This window comes from Monodon monoceros, unplaced genomic scaffold (assembly GCF_005190385.1).
Source record: "Monodon monoceros isolate NGI ecotype Baffin Bay Population unplaced genomic scaffold, NGI_Narwhal_1 Super_Scaffold_21, whole genome shotgun sequence".
In the NCBI taxonomy this organism is placed as follows: domain Eukaryota; kingdom Metazoa; phylum Chordata; class Mammalia; order Artiodactyla; family Monodontidae; genus Monodon; species Monodon monoceros.
Window position 1 is genome coordinate 164,212,163 of NW_021703778.1, and position 20,931 is coordinate 164,233,093.

At 46.7% G+C, this 20,931-nt stretch overlaps 1 pseudogene; it reads right to left on the minus strand.

Annotated features, from left to right (window-relative positions):
• Positions 1-3,534: 3,534 nt before the first annotated feature.
• Positions 3,535-20,631, minus strand: LOC114903937 (annotated as a pseudogene).
• Between the last annotated feature and the right edge of the window lie 300 nt (positions 20,632-20,931).

Below are 20,931 nucleotides of genomic sequence, written 5' to 3' on the forward strand. Positions count from 1 at the left end.
TACCTATACTATTAAAATCTATGATGATACTTTATTTCTGTTTGTTCAAATTAGTCCAATTTTGGCCATGGGGAGCGTCTTCCATTGGCTCCTGTGTTGCTTTGACATACCCCGCCCCCCGTGACTGTGGATTTTTTTTTTAAAGCACTTGCTCACTTTCTGAAAACACAGGATGCTCTGGGCTCATCTGGTATATATCCTGCCCTAGTCTTAGAATCAGCCGTTTCTTCAAGGAGTCCTGCTTCCTTTCATTGGAGAATGGTATTAGAAACCAAGATTTGGGCACTATGCATGCTTGTTGCTGCTGGGGTTCATTCCTTCTACAGCCTCTCAGCTGACAGAGCAAGGGAATATACATATGTACATTAACCTCTGTATATATACATATCTATAAACATTTCTATATGTAACCATCTGTGTCTATATTAAGCTAAACATGAGTTCAGACTGATGTTTCCATCTCCAGTGCATAGATCATTTTAGTTCCCTCCTGCTTATCTATAACCTCCTACCCCAACCCGGATCCCCAGTATCCACCATCCATTTACTTCATGTAGCTAATTGTTGAGTTCCTGCATACTTGTAGGACAGTTTCAGAATTGTTAACCTGTACTCTTCTGGAAAACAACTTTACTAACTATGAGACAGAGCTTATGTACGATTTCTTTTGCCTTTAGTCTTACATACTTCACTCACTTCTAAAGTTACTTAGGTCAGCTTTCCCCCTGCCCCTACTCACTCACCCCTGCTCCCTTCAGTGAATTTATTTCATGCATTTGTAACCCATTTAGATTGTTTAGTCACTTCTACTTTCCATTTTGGGATTCTCCAATTTCCTAAACGAATTTTTCTTTTAATTTGCATATTTTGGGTTTAATATTCTGTGCTGTAAATTTCTTCAAGTTTTGACAAATGCATAGTGTTATGTATCCACAGTTACAATATCATACACACTACTTTCTTGTCCTAAAAAAATACCTTGTTTCACCTATTCATCCTTCCCTCCTCTCCCTGAACTCTGGACAACCACTGATCTCATTACTGTTGCTATAGTTTTGCCTTTTCCAGAGTGCCATGTAATTGGGATCATATTAGTATGTAGTCTTTTAAGACTGGGTTCTATCACTTATAACTATGCACTTAAGGTTTCTCCATGTCTCTTGTGATTTCACAGCTCATTTATTTTTATCACTTCACCTTTTTATTAGTGAATAGTATTTCATTGTATGAATGTACCACAGTTTGTTTATCCATTCACCTATTGAAGGACATCTTGGTTGCTTCCCGTTTTGGGCAACTATGAATAAAGCTGCTATAAACATTTTGATGTAGGTTTTTGTGTGGACAAAATTTTCATATTAGCTGGGGAAATATGTAGGAGCGTGATTGCTGGAGCATATGATAAGACCGTGTTTAGCTTTGTGAGAAACTTACGGCTTATTTTTTCATTTTTTAACAATATCTTTTGAAGTGTAAAACATTTTACTTCAGTGAAGTCCAATTTATTTTTCATCTCCAGGCAAACTGGATGGCTGGTCACCCTAATTTGGAGACAGGAGAATAAATAAGTTTTTAAGCAATGGTGTGTCAGCTAGAGAAGGAAATGATCTATCTTTATCTCTATCTCTTTCATCTATCTATCTATCTATCTATCTATCTATCTATCTATCTATCTATCTATCTATCATCCATCCACCCATCCATCCATCTATGTTAAGATGGAAGAAATTGTATCCTGGTAGAAAAATCTAGTAGGTAGGGAAGATTTGTGATTGAGGAGATGATAAAGGGCAGGGTTGCTGGTGTGATGTCCTTGAGGGCCTGAGATAAAATACAAATACAACCAGTGGTGTAGGTAGAGGGATGGCCTCAGCTAGGCCAGGTGCTCTGTTGTAACAGAAGGGAAGGCAGACACATGAGCAGAGCTGCAAGCGGGTGCGAAGGTGATTGCCTATATTTTGCCAATGAAAGGAAGTAAGGTCCCCAGCCCAGGGTGATTCGGGGCAGGAGGTGTCAGAGGTTTGCTGAAAGGTGAAGGTAGGAAGTATTTACTTAAGATAGGAAACATGAAAGGGCTGGAATACAGAGTGATTGCTGCCCAGGATCAAAGGCTCTCTTGAGGTTCAGTGATCATGAATTTAAAATGAGACCAGTCAGTGCTTCGGTGTTTTTCTCTAGCTACATGCAGAAGTTTGAGTGCAGACATGGCATAGGGGGAGATTTGGAGGGTTTTGCCACGAAGCTATGGTAAACGCAGAAAAGGGCAAAGGAGCTGAGGGTGTGACTGATCATGGAACTTAAGCTGGACAAGGAGGGAGCAAGGACCTGCGGGAAAAGAAGGAGGTGAAAACTAGTAGGATCAATGGATGGTGCATCCCTGAGGGTTGAAGGATTGTTAGAATTGGGTGCCAAGAGGAATGAGCTGGAAAGAAGAGAAGCGGCAGTCAGAGGGTGGAACACTTGAGATTGTGGAGAGGTGACTCTAATGATGGTACCTATCGGATGACTGAGAACAAAGTCCCCATGGATTCTTATCAACTTGCAGTTTGATGTTAGGCTACACGCTTCTCCTTCACAGTGATTCAGACTGTCTGGGCTCCTCGCCCATTCAGCTTAAAATTCCATCTGATACACTCCCAGTAAGAACATGTATCTTGTTTGCAGTGAAATTTACCCCTACACCAGGAGTGATTGCGGTATGGCAGGTGCTGTGCCTGCCTCCACCAATAGCTCTTTGAGGATGGGACCGTCTCCTCTATCTCTCCATCCTTCCCTCCTTGGGACCATGCTGTGCACACATCTGGCACTCAGTGGATGCTTTCTCAGATAATACACAGGATTGAATGTTGGATGGAGACTTGTGAAGAGCTCAGTCCCTACTCTGCAAGTCTATTTCACAGGAGGTGGAGTTTCATGGACAGGATTTAAGGAATGTTTGTGCTGGATAATCCTTTGTAGGAGCACAACTGAGGCATGCAAATGCTTCCAAACACAAAATAATATTGCGTAGCCTTTCTTATCAAAAGGACCCTGAGAAGTCCCTGCTTTCCTTCTCAGCCACTTGTGGAGCGGGACCCGAGACCCGGCTGGCACCTTGTAAACTTCTGGGCCTACTGGATGCCAGCAGGTAGTGATGACAGGATGGTCCTACCCTCTTTTATGTCACACAAACAGGCTCCCAGGCTGCATTCAATGGATTTCCCAAGCCCTTCCAGGGGGACTGCCTGCCCAGTGGCACCCAAACACCCTCACACAAGGTTTATTGAGCTGAACAGAGCTCTGCTATAATTCAGGTGGCAAGGAAACTGGAAGGAGAGGGAAACATACAGAAACCAGCAGAGGATATGGAGCTGGTGGAAGGTCGTGAGAGTGAGTTGAGTCTGTAGGTCCTCCCAGGAAGGTTGGCCCTGGGGCAATGAGTTTGGCTTATAATTGTTCAACTGTTCTGGATCTTGGTTTGCTAATCTGTGAAATGGGGATAACAACTCAGAGGGATTTTGTGCGAAGACACTCTACTTTTGCTCATATCTTCAGTCATAATTTCCCTTCTTCTTCAAGAGCCCAGAGCACCTGACAGTATGGGTAGGCTGGTGGGGGTACAGGGAGGCACACCCTCTTTTCACCCGACTGTGACTTTGCTACAGGATCCATCGTTTTCCCCATGAAGAGAAGGCCGTGGCTGCCTTCCTCAAAAAAAATTAATAGCAGGAAAGGCCTGTTGAAATGAAACGTGTGGAGGTGGGACCTGGGAAGGGACCCCAGGCTCGTGGTATCCTCCTTTTCTGCTCCTTTCTCATCCACGGTCAGCCATGCTCTGTGCGCTGCCTGCATGGGACCAAGGCGACCTCAAGGTTTCTGGTTTGGGCAGGCGCATGGAATCAGGACAATTTATTGAGACTTAGAGGAAAGGAGCAGGGAGAGGGGATTTTCTTTGGGGGGTGGAGGAGAGAGTGGGAAGAAATGCTTCTTTTTTTGGAACATGCTGAATTTGAGGCACTTCTTGGACATTTGGACGGAGGTGACCAGATAGCCGGGGAGGATATGGGTCTGGAGCTCATGGGAGCTGGGGGCTGGGCATAGGGAGGTGGGAGTCTTCAGTGTACAGGAGGGTTGGAGGCCACTGGAGGGCTTCCCACTGCTCACCTGAGGGAGAGTAAAGAATAAGAAAAGAAGACGGATGGCTGAGCAGGAGCTCTGTGGAATGCCAATATTTAACGGGCTCTGAGTGTGCTAGGGAGGTGAGGTAGGAGGATCAGGAAAGCCACGCTGAGCCCACAAGAGGAGGGTGTCGAGGAGGGGGAGGCTAACAAAACAGGTAAATGTCACAAAGCTAGGTGGACACAGAAGGACGAGGTTCCCCCGCTCAACAAGGAGCTCCTTTTGGGGGGATGGGTGGGAGGTAGCTTGATAAAACAATTCGGGTGATGGACCCAGAAGCAAGGCTTATGTTTGGTGGAATGAGTGGCAAATTGGGACAGCTCATGTGGGCAGGACTGGCTTCGAGGAGGTGCCACCTGGGATGTCACAAGGGCCGGAATGTGGTTTAAATACTCTGCTGTCACCACGTTGAAATGTGATTTTTGAACAAGGGCGCCAAGTACTCATTTGCACTGAGACCCACAAATTATGTAGCAGGTCTGTGGCAGGCACTACTTCCTAAAAGTTTGGTTGTGATGAGAAGGAGAGAGCTGGGGCTGTAGCTGGAGAGGGAACTGGAGTTGGAAAGTTCAGGTGAAGGTTCTAGAAGAGAGGTTGGAGGTATGGGAGAGAGAGGAGTTAATCCACAGATGAAGTCTTGGTGAGGCAGGAGGGAGAGAGGAAACCCATCTTGGACAAGAGATGGGTTAACTTTGTAATAAATTGCAAAGGGGTCTAAATAATCCTTAGAGGATTACTTACCTTTACAGAAGATATAACTGGTCAGAATCAAGACAGTGTCTGTAACTCCAGGGCGAGCTTCCCAGTCTTTTTTTTTTAATTTTTAAAATTTATTTATGGCTGTGTTGGGTCTTCATTTCTGTGCGAGGGTTTTCTCTAGTTGTGGCAAGCGGGGGCCACTCTTCATTGCGGTGTGTGGGCGTCTCACTATCGTGGCCTCTCTTGTTGTGGAGCACAGGCTCCAGACGCGCAGGCTCAGTAATTGTGGCTCACGGGCCCAGTTGCTCCGCGGCATGTGGGATCTTCCCAGACCAGAGCTCGAACCCGTGTCCCCTGCATTGGCAGGCAGATTCTCAACCACTGCGCCACCAGGGAAGCCCCCCGAGCTTCCCAGTCTTGAAGTGAAAGGATCCATCTGCCCCCTGGCTACCCGGTCATTCCCGAAGGGGAATGTACCTCTGCGTGGTACAGATTCTGGGCATCATCAACAAACTTCTGTACAGGTACTGCTTCTGGTCCCCAAACAGCATGCTGCCACGTCTGGCTGGCATGCCCCAGGGGGAGGAAGGAGGGCATGGAGGAATTGACTATAGTGCCCATGGAGCCCTTTGTCTGGGACTCGGGACAGGCTGAACCCCAGTCCCTCCAGGCCCTGGGTGCACACTGCGGGCCTGGCCTGGAGAGCGGCAGGCTGAGGGGATGGAGATGCTCAGCGGGGAGAAGATGATGTTCCTGCCTGGGGTTGTGGCCACCACCTGCCTGTATAGGCTGAAGGCAAAGTGGGGATTGTTCAGGGAAGTGGAAGAGGCCAACAGGGTCACTGGGGTTGGACGATTTTCCTGGTCAGGAGCCCCTTGGTCACAGGTGCGAGCACCCAGCCTGGCTACCAGCAGACAAAAGAAGAGAGTGGGGTGCGCCATCCTGGACCAACAGAGACACAGAGCGCCCTCATGCGGTCCAGCAAGGCGCCAGAATGCTTCCCATTGCTCTTCTCTCCCCCTCCATCGACTGCCCCGGGGCAGCTTTAATGGGAAATTCAAGGGGAACAGTGGGTGCCTGGGTAAGGCTCCGGCTTTGGAGTCAGGCAGACTCGGGTTTGAATCCTGACTCTGGGCCTGTGTGAGGCTTGATGTGAGAACACGGTGGGCAAAATGCAATAGGTATTCAGTAGACCTATAGGTGTAGAGGAAAAGTCCTAACTATACCCTGCAGGTGTCCTTAGATTTTCGTTATAATAAGCAAGAGGGAGGAGATATGGGAACGTATGTATACGTATAACTGACTCACTTTGTTATAAAGCAGAAACTAACACACCATTGTAAAGCAATTAGACTCCAATAAAGATGTAAAAAAATAAAATAAAATAAAATACAATGTTTACAACATAAAGTAAAAATTCAGTTCCTTACCCGTTCACTCCACTCCTGTTCCCCAGAGCTTATCAGTTTTAAGAATTTGTCAAAGGTTGGTTTAGAATTTTTAAAATTTGGATCTATATGTGAATTGAATATGTACTATCTACACAGAGGACATACTTATATGTATGGGTAATTTTACATACATACTTCAAAATGAAGTGGAATTATATTCTACATATTGTTCCAAACTTTTTAATTTAACAATATAAGGCAGATGTATTTCACTAATTTGTCAGTAGGTACAAATTGCTTCATTATATTGATGGTTATATATATTGGGTAGTAAGGATTTACTTACTATAAATCATTGAATCATCTTTCATAGATGGGTGTTGATTTTTTTCCTGCTCTTCCAAGAATGCTGCCATGAACATCTTTGTACATATATCAAAAAATGAGGGATTCTCTAGAGTTCATTTATGAAATTGGTATGCATATTTTGAATTTTCCTAGATGCTATTAATTTGCCATTCAAAAAATCTGTATCAGTTATGCTCCTACAAACACGGGGTAGAGGTGTGTATTCGTCCATGCTCTTTCTGATGTTGAATATTGGCATCGTTTTATTTTTGACTGTCTAACTGATGGAAATAGCCTTTCACTGTCCTTTATTTTTGTAGTTCTGTTGTCTTTTTTTCTCTTGATTGGGTTGTAGGAAATTCTTATATGCATAAGGGATATTAAACCTTTGTCATAAATATTGCAAATATTTTTTCTTCTCACTCTATCTGTCTTTTCACTTTGGTCATCTTGTCTTTCATCATAAAGAAGTTTTAACATTTTATCTACTCTGATCTGCCAGTGTTGTCACACTGACGAAATCCTTCCCCATCCCAAGATTATAAAAAACCACATGCACCATTTCTTCTTCTGGTATTTTTAATTTCATAATTTTATGTTTAGCTCTTTAATCTGTTTTGAATTTAGTTTGCATTTGGTGTGAAGTAAGAATACAAGTATCCCATTCCCCAAATAGAATAGACAATGGATTGAATTGATAGCATGCATGGATTAAACTAAAATTTCCCCATGGATTTGAAAAGCTATCATGGTCTTATATAAAATTCCATTTATCACAGATTCTTCTAGACATTTTATATGGTGTATAAATGTATATTTTGCAAGGCAAGGCAAGGCATTTGTTCTTCTTTTTCAAAAATCATCAGCTTTTTTTTGTGGATTTTTTCCATCAGGTGAATTTTAGAATCGATGCGCCAAATTCAAAAAATCTAGATGGGATTTCAATAAGAACTATTAACTTGAAGGCATATGTCTCTCTTTCTAAACGTGAATCTTTTAAGCCAGGGATGTGGTATAGCTCTCTAATAATTTAGGCCTTTTAAAAGTGACTTTTTTCATACAGTTCTTGCTTTTCCTGTTACACTAATGTATAGTATATTTGCACCCACTTTTTGGTTGCAATTGTAGATTAGTTTTTATAGATGCGTTCCCCACCTCCAGTCACTCTGATGGTCTGGAGCAGACAGTTTATCCAGGACAAACAGACTCTTCCTTCAGAATTTGTCCTGGGACTGAGAGAGACTGCCCCTGTCTCGTGGCTGCCTCCTTTGTCCTATGAGCAGGGGGAATGGGGGTGTCTGTCGTCATTTGGATGGGAGAAGCTGGCAGCTGGTCCAGAGGGAGAGGGCTGGAGATGGGTTGGGCAGGGTCCATGCGAGATGGAGAGAGAGGACTCCTGGGTTTCCCACAGCACTCCGGGTCCTGTGCCAGGCAGGGTGGGCACCGGGACATCCCTCCACTCTCCTCTGGCCACTGGTCTCTCCATCTCTGGAGCTACGGCTCACAGCGCTTTAAGATTTGGGGAAATACACACCTTTATTCTAAACAAATCACAACAGAAAACTTGGGGGTAGGGGTGGGAATGGGGGTCATTCATCCCCCATTTCTTAAACATGTTCCGAATCTGAATTCACCTTCTGGATCAATGAGAAAGTCCATTAAACTAACAACACAAGTAGTGTTGCGCTTATGCACTCGGGGCTAAACTCTCTGAGTCGAAATGAAATGCAATAGCGTGTAGTGCTCAGCAAGACCTGCCTCTTGCCTTTACTATGAGCAATACCTTTTCTGCAGGCTCTTTGCCAGCCCCCTGCCCATCGTCTGCCCTCTTCTGCCACGCTCTGTGCTCTGAGACGCTGACTCGTATGTCCTGTACTGCTAGCTCTCTTTCTTCCCATTCCTCCCTGCTTCAGCTCGGTGCCTCTGGAGTGGCTGCATCCCTCCGCCACCTCAGACCCTTCCAGGCAGCCACTCCTTCCGTGGCTCCTCCTCTCACTGTTTCTTTCCTTTGCCCCTTCAGCTCTGGACAGGTAAGAGCTTCCTGGTTTTGCCAACCTCTGGGTGTCTCACCAGACACCCTCCTGCTTTTCCCTTAACATTTTCCACATCTTTCTACATAGTCTCTTTGCAAAAGTCTCATCCTTTGAACCATTGTGGGGACTCTGAGTAAGACTCCATTTAATCCTCACAACCAAACTCCTGCAAATATTTGAGTTCCTGGGAGGTGAAGTGACCTATTCAAGGTCCACAGCGAGCCAGTGACCGAGCCAGGATTCGAGTCTAGGCCTGTTGCCTCCAAAGGCTTGATTTTACCCTTCACATCTCTCTATTTCAGGATAAGGTGACTCCCTACAATAAGACCCACCTGCATGTGAGCCCCGCAAGTCCTGTGCTGCTGCTCTGGCCCCTCCCCTTAATGGCAACCTCCTAGCCCACAACTTACAAAGAGAACTATCTCCTCAGGTAGTAACTGGGAGCTGTGTGGACCAGATATGAGGTTAGGGGAAGGTAATTTTTACTTACAAGTCGGGGACAAGGAATCAGATGCACCCACAGCACCCTCAAGGCTGGCCCCCATGGACAACTGTCATGAGGATCAGAGTGGGCAGCCAACATCAAAAGATGATTCTGTTCAGGGATGCAGAAACACAGGGGAAGGTCAGGTTGTACCCTCCCCAGGCAAATGTTCCAGTTCTCAGCCCACTGTACCTACATCATTTGGGTGCCTAGTGTGCAGTGCTTACTGGTGCACGAGGAACTAGAGGAAGAGGAACTGCTGACCTGACCTGACCAAGGAGGTTGGCCTCACTACGCTGTCAGAGAAGCTGAGGAGAAAGGACAGATGTCTGTGGGGAAAGTATTTTCTCATCCTCCCATCCATCCATCCATCTCCCATCCATTCCATCCATCCATCCATCCATCGTCCCATCCATTCACCCACATCTGAAGCACTTGCTCTATGCTTAACCCTGGATGGGCATTGAAGGGAGATGTAGAGTAATTGTATTACTGCCTTCATGAAGCATATCTCACATGAGGCCCTGGATACTTACTGTCCCCACACTTAAACACCTCAGGGAAGGGGAGTGGAGTGTATAAAACTGTGGACTGGGGAAACCCTGACTTGACTGAAAGAATTCTGAGTCGACGGAGTTTATGTTGAATGAACAGAACTCAACTAGAGTTAATAAGATTAAGCTTCCTCCACCAGGCAGAGTAGAGGCTCCATATTCAGTGGAGGCTCCTGTAAGGACGTGGACTTGAGCTGAGTTCTGAAGGATGGGCAGGATTTGGGCCAAGCAAACTTTGAGCAGTGCCTCAAGCAGAGTCAGAGTCCGCTGTGGTCCCCCAGTACTCCTCGAGTTTGTTATCCATCTTTAATCCCCTTTGGCACTTCTTCAGACATATTTCTCTGTGCCAAAGCTCAAGGACACACAGATCAATATAGAAGTAGTATTAATCATGATAGTGATACATGCAAGAGTAGCAGCAAATCTTATTTATTTGTTGACTGTCTTCCAGGTGGTAGGATATGTGCTCTCTGCTAAAATGACCCTATGAGAAGGCGTCAGTCCTATTTTGCGGATGAGCCCAGGAAAGATTGAGTAACTTGTTCAAAAGCAAACAGTTTGTAGAGATTGAGGCAGGCTTGGCACACAAAGCTATGTGACACCCAGACCTGTATTCTACTATGATAGGTGACTTCTTCGGAATGGGCACATTCTGAGGTTGCTGCAGAGGTAAGAGAAGTGGAAGAGTAGTTTGGAGACTCAGTCTTGAGTGTTGAAAGAAAGCTATTCATCTGGCACTGGTTTGAAACTGATCTCTCTAAATACACATACAGACACACACAGAGCTAGTTTCTTCTTGGTTTAATAATTTGTTCTCGAGTTTCTTTGGACATACTTTCTTGGGACGAAATGGCCAACGGTTTTTATCTATATGTCAATTTCAAGTAATTGGTAAGGGCAGCCTGGGAGACTGAGTTGAAGAGGCAATTGAGGGACCTCCCTGGCTGTCCAGTGGTTAGGACTCGGTGCTTTCACTGCTGTGGACCCTGGTCAGGGAATTAAGATCCCACAAACCACGCATGGCATGGCCGGGAAAAAAAAAGGCATTTGAGACTCCATCTTTCTGTGTGAGAGTGCCTTAATCCATTAACCATGACTGTCGCGGGCATGAGCAGAGGGAACCAGGTTATTAAAATAATGGAGTTACCAAAACCTAGGATGCCGGTGAAGATGTTGGGCATCCAGCCTGGGAGAAGGAGATGTGGAGCGATAGGACAACTTAAGATGTAGGACCCCAAACGTGAAATATCCCAAATAATTTCCCCATGAAAGTTTTGGAGGATGCAGAGTGAAGTCATGTCTAGCCAAGAGAGGAATCAGGCCCAGAAAACATAGGAACTGTAAGGCATTTTAGAGATCACCTAAGATAGGACAGTAAATGGTTTCCATCTGAGCTGCCATCTTGGATCCATCATAGTGGATTCTGAGGCTGTGCCTGAATGAAGATGACAATCAGGCCATGGTCGATTGGTGATGTCTGCTGTGGATGTGAGATTGGAAGCAGTTGCATATGGCCCCATGTTTGCCATTTTTAGTCTAGTCCAACATTCTCATTTTATAGATGAGGAGGTAGAGGTTGGGAGAGATAACAGGGACTTACCAAGGGTTACACATCCTGAGAAAAAGTGAGAATTAGAATCCCCTCTCTTGCCTCATGAGCGTGTATTCTTCCTACTTCACTGTACATTTTCTCAGGATTAACAAGAAGTCATAGCCAACTTTCACAGCGTCTAATGGGAATAAACCCCTGATGTCAGCTGAGTAGTGATTTTGACATCACAGTCCTGCTGACCTTCACCTACAGCCGTTTGTTTATTGAGCAAACAAGCCTTTGAGCCTGTTTATTAGTCCTCATGAGACTTATCTCCTCCTGTCTCTGGATTTTTTCTCCCATTTCTTAAGCACATGCTATGTGCTTAGAGCTTTACATGTCATACTTTGCTTAAGCCTCCCAACAACTCTTTGTGAACGAGAAGGTAGAGTTCAGGTGGCTCGGCCACGACGACGTAGCTTGTGAGTGGTCAGTGCCAGGAACAGAGCCCAGACTCCAACCACTGTTTCACCATACCTGGTTACTTGGGTTCCTGTGGGTTTTTAAACAACGTTGTCTTATGTCTTTATTTGTGGAATGTTATTGTGTCAAAAGTCAACAGTGGCAAAAGCTCTTTGCTTTTAGTTCCATTATTGGGCACGAGCTGGCCTTTAAATCCCAACGGACAGTGACTTCTCTTCATTGTCACTCATTTCTTCCTAAGGTAAGCATTAGCCTGTGGTCAGTTTCCAGCTCCTCAAAACGTTCAGTAGGAAGTCTATCTACTAAAACACTGCCCAAAGCCCTCCTTACAGTTGCGTGCACTCTGGGAGTTCAAGGAGGCGATCAGGATACTGCCAGCCCTCAGGGTGCCTCCCTCTGTGCAGACTAGGAAAAAGCACCTGCATGAGGGCTGCCATAACTAAGTACCACACACTGGGTGCCTTAAACAACTGAAATTTATTGTCTCACAGTTCTGGAGCCTAGGACTCTGAAATCAAGCTGTTGGCAAGGTTGGTTCTTTCTGAGGCCTGTGAGGGGAGGGTCTGTTCCAGGCCTTTCTCTTTGGTGTGTAGATGAACCATCTTCAATTTCACCCGGTGTTCTTGCTATATCTTCATATTATCTTCCCTCTCAGCTCGTGTCTCTGGGTCCACATTTCCCCTTCTTATAAGGACACCAGTCCTATTGGTTTAAAGCCCAGGCTAATGACCTCATTTTAAGTTGATTACCTCTGTAAAGACCCTATCTCCAAATGAGGTACTGAGGGTTAGAACTTCAATGTATAAATCTTCGAGGGACACGATTCAACCCATAACAGCATCTCTTTGGGTCATACATAACTCATGAGGAATGGTATTCTAACCCCCTCCACCATTTTATTATGACAGTTTGAAGACATAGAGCAAAGTGGAAAGATTTTTACAGTGGACACTTTAAATCTACCATCTAGATTCTTCCATTAACGTTTTAATATGCTCATTTTATCACATGCTATCTGGAGTAACAGCATCTTTGTGCAAATTAAAAAGAACATCTTTTAACCAGATGGATGTCACCACATGCCAGGGTGTGCCAATTGGTGAGTGTAGCTGGGATGGATTTCAGGCCCCATGCTATCTCTGCCAGCACCCGTGTGCAGCGCACAGCCTGTACCATTGTCCTTATTGACCCCGAAGACGATCCTCTGAAAGAAGCAGCAGGGCAATAGAGTATCTACAAAGCCCTCACTTCTTTTTACAAATAAGTTTGTAATTCGAAATTATTCACTGAACTTACATGGAACCCACACCCAGCACAATGTATAGCCCAGGACTGGCATGTGGTTGGCACTTAGTACAAGATGGTTGAATGACTGATTGGTTGACTGAATCTACTTCTTCATAAGCTTAGCTTATTAAGCAATGACAGGAATCAAAAATGTATCCAGACTCCAGTGACAGGGAATGCCCACCAGGAAGAAATACATTCTTCTTAGAAGCAGCTCTGATGACTTGATTACTGAAATGGCTCAAGGTGACAATTGTCCCGAAGACCGTTGGTTGGCTGTTCATGTTTCTTCTGCTGGGTTTCTGCTCACGTTCGGTCCTCCATCTGGTACTGCCCTGCCCCATGGGAGGCATGGTCCCCAGCATGTAGCCACAGGGGATGAAAGCGGCATATTTGTGGGGGACTCAGCAAGATTACAATCTAGGGCTTCCCTGGTGGCGCAGTGGTTGAGAGTCCGCCTGCCGATGCGGGGGACGCGGGTTCGTGCACTGGCCCGGGAACATCCCACATGCCGCGGAGCGGCTGGGCCCGTGAACCATGGCCACTGAGCCTGCGCGTCCGGAGCCTGTGCTCCGCGACGGGAGAGGCCACAACAGTGAGAGGCCCGCGTACCGCAAAAAAAAAAAAGATTACTATCTAAGGCCAAGTGAGTATCATTGAAGATCTAGCCAACAACTTGAACAAAACAAAGTTTATCAGGGCAGTGACTCTGGGGATTTCTGATGCTCCCCTAGGCTGGAGATTGAGTTAATATTAACAGGCCCAAGGTGATGTGAGCTTGTGTAACCAGGGCCTGACCGCCTCCTCCCCGGCCAACCACCCTGTTTGTGCTCCCTGTTCATTGCGCTTCAGCTGCCCTCCAGTTAACGCCCAGGGAGGAGGCTGGTGTCCTGGGTCTCTGGGCAGCAGCATGTGGTACTGTCCCTCTGAACCAAGAATGTCAAATGCCACTCTACTGCCTCAGTGAATGCCAGCGTCTCAGAGGGCAGGGGCATCTGGTGTCTGAATCGCTGTCTCTGGGCACAAGGACATTTTTGCCCAGAAGGGGCAACAGATCTGTGTGACGAGAGTGTAAGCTCTCAGACCTCCTTATACCTCATCCTGCCCTGCCAACCAGTTCCCCTGCCACTGCCTGGGTGAGCTGTATAAAGGCAAACATGCCTTGGCCACTACCCACCCTCAACAGCCTTCTCACCCACAGCAGCATTTTACAAAGTGGATTCTGTGGAACCCTAGAGATGATTTGTAAAAAAAAAATGGGTTCCATGGTCAAATAATTTTGGGAAACACTGCATACTCTCTCTCTCACTTGGATGGTAATATTTGAAAGGAGCTGAGAAGTCCCTCAGTAAAGACTTACCCAGAGTTTTCCAAACCCATTTCACCAAGGAACCTTCCCCGCTCCCAGGTAATAGAAATTAAGACCCCAACGAAATGCCTTAAGGGTAACATCCTTCTTCAGGCCCCGTGCCCTGCTTCTCTGTCTAGGACAGAAGTGCCTCTCTGACCGTCCACTTGCCACCATCCCCTTCCATTTGATTCTTAAATTAATATTCAATACTTTTTAGATACATAGAAAACTATAAAGAAGCAGACAAAATGGTGGGTGATCGGCCTCCTGAATCTTTATGTGATTCTGTCAAAATAGAAATCACTTCGAGCCTCGGTGGGATACCCTGTGTGGGCTCCAGGTCACTCAGAACGAAAGCCAGTCCATGCACGTGTGTGATGTACAAACCCGTACCCCACCCCCTCCCCAAACCAGGTGCTGTAGTCACATCTCTGCCCTCTTCTGCTTCTCTCTTTCTCTCCTGCTCTCCACTGCTCTAGGCACACTGCTTTCTCCATGCCAGACACATTCCTGCCCCAGGGACTTTGCACCTCCTAGTCCCTCTGCCTGGCTGCTCTTCTATTAGATGCCCGCATGGCTTACTCTCGCACCTGCCTTGGGTTTCAGATGCCACCTTCTCAGTGAGGCCTTCCCTGACCACTCTGTCCAAGTGTGTCTCGCACCCTAGCACTCCCCATGCCCTGTCCCTGCATTATTGTTTTGCTGTTGGACTCATCACCTTCTCCTATTCTATACATGGTATTGATTTACCCGGGTCATCCCTGCATCCCCCACTGAGTTCCTGTGGACAGGGATTTTGTCTGTTTTGTTCATAGCTGCACAGCCATGCCTGGAACATAGTAGGTGCTCAGTAAATAATTGTGAGATAAATGCATGTATGTGTTCACAGAAGAAATCGTACTATGTATACTCTTCTGTATTTTTTGCTTTTAGAGGCTTTCCCTTATCAACCTATGCAGAACTGGCCTTATATTCAATACTTTAAAAAGGTTGCGTGACACTCTATCCAATTTTATATAATTAATTTCCTATTATTATGGACATTTAAGACTTTTTGCTCTTCAAACAATGCTGAAGTTAAAAAGAAGACTTTTTTTTTTTAACATTTGCTGTTTGTAAATATTTCCATGGGATATATTCCCAGTAGTGGACTTCCTGAGTCAAAATTAGTTTGTTTTTTTTTAAAACTTTAATAGATGTTACCAAATTATCTTCCAAAGATCTTGCACAAACTTACACTCCCCCAGTCTATTGTATGAATGCCTGTTTCCTCACGTGTAAATCAGCAATGAGAATTGTCAACCTCGTATGTTTATGCCAATCAGAGGTGAAAAGTGGCACTCTGACTTGTGTTTTTAAAATAATGAGTGGGTTGAGAATTCTTTTATATTTCCATTGGCCATTTTTTAAAAATAGATTTATTTATTTTATTTATTTATTTTTGGCTTCATTGGGTCTTGGTTGCTGCGCGCAGGCTTTCTGTAGTTGCAGTGAGCAGGGGCTACACGTCGTTGTGGTGCGCAAGCTTCTCATTGCGGTGGCTCCTCTTGTTGCAAAGCATGGGCTCTAGGCACGTGGGCTCAGTAGTTGTGGCTCGCAGGCTCCGGAGCGCAGGCTCAGTAGCTGTGGTGCACGGGCTTAGTTGCTCCGCGGCATGTGGCATCTTCCCAGACCGGGGCATGAACCCGTGTCCCCTGCATCGGCAGGCGGACTCTCAACCACTGCGCCACCAGGGAAGCCCTGGAGTATAATTGCTTTACAATGGTGTGTTAGTTTCTGCTCCATAACAAAGTGAATCAGCTATACATAAACATATATCACCTCCAAGACTATTCTTCCTGAAACCTCAGTTTCCTAAATAGGAAAATCAGACCTGTGGGATAGGATGACCCAGGGCCACTATGGTGCTGCATGTGAGGAACTTCACTCAGTGTAGGTGCTCAATAAATGTGTGTGTGTGTGCACAAGTGTGTGCATGTGTGACAGGTGTGCATTTGTGTGTGAGTGTTTGAATAAGGACAACAAGAATCAAGACCTTTATCTGGTAATTGTAAGCCTCCATCAACTGGTCACACCTACTTACCCAACCCCATCCCACACTCTTATTCTTAACCCTTCCCTCTCTGGGGAACTGGTCCCTTCTCTGTGCTTCAACACCACACTCATGCCTCTCTCATCGCCTGTCCTGTCCTCCCCTCCCTGCAGGAGACACACAAGCATGGCTCTCAAGGCTTGTGTCTGACCCACAAGGGGACCCTCACCCTTTCCTGACCAGCCTCCTCAGTGGCCCTGGGAAGGAACCCACCACCTCAGGAGGCGGATTTTCTTGTACTTTTTCTCCTTGGCTTCGCACTTGTTTGTAGACCAGATTCTAAACTCCTTGGGGACCAGGGCTTCGATGAGGACCTTCACACCCCTCATCCCCACCCAGGCACTCAGCTCACAGTCAGTCACTGAACTGCAGTTGTTTCTCTGGGCACCTGTAATTCTCCTGCGTAAATGGCATCTTTGGTCGAAATCACTCTGTAACTCAGACTCAGTGATTCAGCGGTAGCTCCTGGTGTCACAGGCTCAGGGCCAAAGGTACTTTGCAATCCCTGAGCCTAAGCCTCTCTCTGTAAATAGGGGTTTATCGGGACCCAAAGAAGGGAAGTGCCCGGCCAAGGATGGGACAGAGGGTGAGTGACACAACCTCAGAGGAGGTCCTTAAATAAAATGCACCAAGCATGTGAGGCCACCTGTCCCCCTCCATCATCCGACCACATTGCAGTCTTGGTGGAGCGATGGCATTCCTCAGGGACCTCAGTCTGCAGGTGTGCCTGTGTCCCTCTGTCCCTTCCTCAGCCTCACCCTTGAGCTGTAGCCCCCGTGCACATTCTGACCTACAGAGGTCAAGAGCACACTCACCTTGGACAGCTTCAGAGGCACTTCCTCAGTGATCCCTGAGAGGTCAGCCCCGTTGCTGAAGACCTTGGTGATGCCCAGTTTACCCAGGAGAGTTTTCAGATCGTAGGTTCCAGAAATGGACAGTTTGGGCAAGTGTAAATTGGCAGAACTGTCACGATGGTTAGAAAATAAAAACATTTCACAGAATTGAAAGTGTTTCCTTTTCTGGTTGCTCCTCCCACTTGGTGCCCTGTCCCCCTGCCCATGCAAGGATGTGAGGTCAGCCTTGGTTTATTCTACTTTAGTTCGTCTACACGTGGGGTCAGAGAATGTTAGAATCCCAGGGATCCTCTTGTCCTGCAAAGCCTCTCAAATGCCACCTCCTCTGATAAGTCCTCCTGGAGGATCCAGGGTGTCCTCTGGAAGGACTGTGCACACTGCCTCCCTGCAGGGTTTGGTCACCCTTCAGACTGGGACTCCTCCGGGGCCAGGATCCCAGCTGACCATGGGGCGTGGTGGCAGGTCCTGAGTGACATCTGTTCAGTGAATGATGAGTACTTCTCTGTACTTTTGTTTTATATTGTACATGAGAAAGCAGCTCATCCGGGCATGGGCATATTTACAAATACAGAGACATGCACTAATTTGGGGTTCATGACGGTGACCGACCACACTCATCTAGTGACAGAGGATCCAGAACCAGCATCAAACGTGTCCTGGAGTTGCCCGCTCTGGGCCTTTGCTTTTCAGGCCTCTCCTAGCAGGTTTCCCCCCTGTCTTGCCGTGGACTTTCTGTCCTGAAACTCCACACTTAACTGCCACCTTTGCCGGGAAGCCCACCTCTTCCTTCTGGGTTTGCCCACAACATGGGTTGGCGTTGCTCTCCCTGCACGGGGCGCTGGCCACCAGGAAGGGGCAGTGTCTAGGTGGGGGAGGAAGTCCTCAGGGACAGGACTTTCACTCCTCACCCCTGGGCACTGTCTGTCTAACAAAGCCCAGTCAGTGCTTCCCGAAAGGATGCTCTGTCTGGGAGCATGAGATTATGCACCCTCCCCGCCTGGGTCAGCCCTGGCCTGGGAATCACCGTATCTCAAGGTATTTGAGGATTTTGGCGAGGTGCTTCCCAGAGAGCCCACCCTCCAGCAGCTGCATCTTCCCCAGGTTGGGCAGAAGCAGGAAGGCGGCCATTCTGCCCTGGTAGTGCTGCACGAACACCCAGCAGGAGAACTCATTGTCTCGGTACAGGTGGAACATGCCCACGTGGTTGATCACGGGCACCTTGACCGTGATCTTCTCGTTCACATGGAAGTCTCCTTTTAGGAAGCACTGAGCCTCGAATTTATCATTCCATTTGCCTGTAGAGGATGAAGGTGCACAGCAGCTAGGGGTAGGAGAAGGTTTAGAAAAGTGTGCTAGAAAAAGGAGCCCTGAGGCCCCCTGGTGAGATGCTGGTCTCTGAGCCTCAGCTTTGCCCTCTGTAAATTGGGGCAAAAATGAAATCGTCAGGCTCCTGAAGGGCTTTGTGAAGATAATTTGAGGCTAGAGGAGGATCCAGAGTTTCTGTATTGCAGAGGCTAAATGGCATCAACCTGGGTGGGCCGAACAAACATTTTTACTTGGATTTGATGTTTAGTTAATGCGTGGTCTGAGGCTGAAAATTATTGGGAGTGGTTGGAAGCTCCCCAGGTCATACTGGGCACCTCCCATCTGAGTCTCCCTGCCCCTTGGTAATTGGTGCTTCTTATTATTCAGGGAAATCACTCTTGTTCCTACTCTAATGGCCTTTCCCTGGACCAACATGTGAAATGCAGATGCCTTAGAAGTGCCCCCTCTGCTCTACCAAGAGAACGTCACCATCCTGCTAAGACAGGTTGCCTCGGGGACCCCAGGGCCCAATTTTCCCATTTGTTGGGAGGAGGAAAGTGAGGCTGGGGAGGGGACGAGACCCACGTGAAGTCCCACAGCAGAGCTGGAATCTGGGATGTGCTCACTCCAGTCTCTGCGCTCTCCATCACACTTTTCTCTCTCTAGAGCAAGGGGCCAATGGTGTGAAGGAGGCAACCCCTGGCCTTGACTCTCACCTCCCCTACCCTAGGCTATCTCCATGGACTGTTTAAACTGCCTTAGAATGCCTTCTGAGGCCCACAGGTCCTGACATTCTCAACACTCAGAGGGAGGAAGGGAGGCTGGGATTCAAGTTTAGTTGAGCACCTACTATGTGAGCATATAGTCCCATGATCTTTGTAACTTATTTTTTCCTTCTAAAATTCTGACAAGAAGGGCATTATTATGTCCTTATTACAGGTAGGAAACTAGAACCTCAAAGAGGTAAAATGACTTGCCCATAGTCAAACAACAGCTAATAGGTCATAGAGGCAGGATGTGAGCGCTCGCCTTTCAGTCTCCAAAGCTGTCACTATTTTCACTACACGAGAGCTGTCAGTGTCTTCTGTGAAATCCTATTCCCTTCATACGCTCCGCCAAAATTTGTTTTTACGGCTCTCTATTTTGGGATACTACATATTTTGCCTCTCTCCCTGGTAGGGATTTACAAAGCACATTAGGACATTTAAGGCTCTGAAAAGTCCTGCAGAGAAGATGACGATTTGACTGTTTAACCCACTATTTCCTAACCTTATTTGATCACGCAAAGTCTCTTTTTTTGGCCGTGCTGCATGGCATGCAAGATCTTAGTTCCCTGACCAGGGACAGAACCCGTGCCCCCTGCAGTGGAAGTGCGGAGTCCTAACCACTGGACCATCAGGGAATTCCTCATGCAAAGTCTTTTAATGGTTGTGTGTAGAAAATTGAATAACTGAGATCCATAGCTACATTCCATCCGCTGCCAAGGAAAATCTAAAGAACCAGTTCAGGCTACTTGTACAACCTTAACCTTCAAAAATTATGTAGTTCACCAGAGCAAGAGCCGTGTCTTCGTCAAGCGCTTTGACCAAATCCACAATTATTCCCTGAGTTCTTATCTTTATCTGATGGTTGATCTCTTTCTTGGCCTCTTTGATGTTCCTGAAGTTGATGGACAGGGCTTTTGAGTGGTACAGCTTCTTGACATTGCACAAAAACTCAGGCTTTTGCTTCGGATTCTCATCAATGATTAGCATAGTGCTGGCAGTCAGCTGGAACTGACTGTTTGGCTGCTTAAGGGTTTCAGGGAGACTCCCTAAGTCTTTGTGGATATCAGCCTTAGGCGCCTTCTTAAACTTGAAGCCTATGCCCTTCAGGATCTGGATGTAAGTATCATTTTTGGTTCCCAGGGAGAGAGAGCATCGCAAAGGCTATAGCGATGCTCACTGGGGAGAAGATGATTTTGTTGTTGGACTGACGGGCCAGTTCATGGTACAGGCTGAAGGCGAAGCTGGAGAAGTGTGGGAGATCGTATTGATAAATATCAGGGCTGGACTGACGCATGGCGCCAGGGACTTGACTGACGCATGGCGCCAGGGACTTGACGGCACAGGTCTGCCAGCAGGAGGAGGCCCCACGTGATGGAGGATGCCATTGTCCTGCAACAGAGAGAAGGGTACCACACCCGGGTCAGGCCACACGACGAGTCCCTCGGCCACCGATTGACGCCATGTCAAAGCAAACACAGTTTACCGAGCATCTATGTGCCGAGCACTTTCCTACATCAGCACCACTGAAAGACTCAGAACAACAGCAAAGACTTTATGGCGATTACCATACACCAAGTTCCATTCTAAGCACTTT